The sequence below is a fragment of the Sinocyclocheilus rhinocerous genome, unplaced genomic scaffold (assembly GCF_001515625.1).
Source record: "Sinocyclocheilus rhinocerous isolate Xijiao unplaced genomic scaffold, SAMN03320098_v1.1 scaffold13899, whole genome shotgun sequence".
NCBI classification, from domain to species: domain Eukaryota; kingdom Metazoa; phylum Chordata; class Actinopteri; order Cypriniformes; family Cyprinidae; genus Sinocyclocheilus; species Sinocyclocheilus rhinocerous.
The window spans coordinates 672-895 of NW_015656283.1; the positions used below are offsets into that span (position 1 = coordinate 672).

A 224-nucleotide genomic window follows, 5' to 3' on the forward strand; every position below is an offset into this window, starting at 1 on the left:
TGAGTCTGGTTCTAACGCCACCTTGAGCCAGGATGCTGTGTCTGGTTCTAACGCCACCTTGAGTCCTTCTGATGAATGATTTTAGGTGCTGATGTCAAACGTGTTCTTTAGTAACTAAATTTAAAAAAAAAAATTTAATGGTTTGTGTTGTGTTCAGTTTACATTACATTACATTACACATTACATGTCACTTTCACTTTACTTTTTCCAGAGTTTGAGTGCTA

At 36.2% G+C, this 224-nt stretch overlaps 1 long non-coding RNA gene across 1 annotated transcript in view; it reads right to left on the bottom strand.

The window, feature by feature from the left end:
• The window catches only part of LOC107719957 (uncharacterized), a 733-nt gene extending 622 nt beyond the window's left edge, over window positions 1-111 (bottom strand). Inside the window, exon 1 of the long non-coding RNA XR_001637569.1 lies at window positions 22-111. This is a non-coding gene — a long non-coding RNA (uncharacterized LOC107719957). The remainder of the gene's footprint in view (window positions 1-21) is intronic.
• Window positions 112-224: the final 113 nt, after the last annotated feature.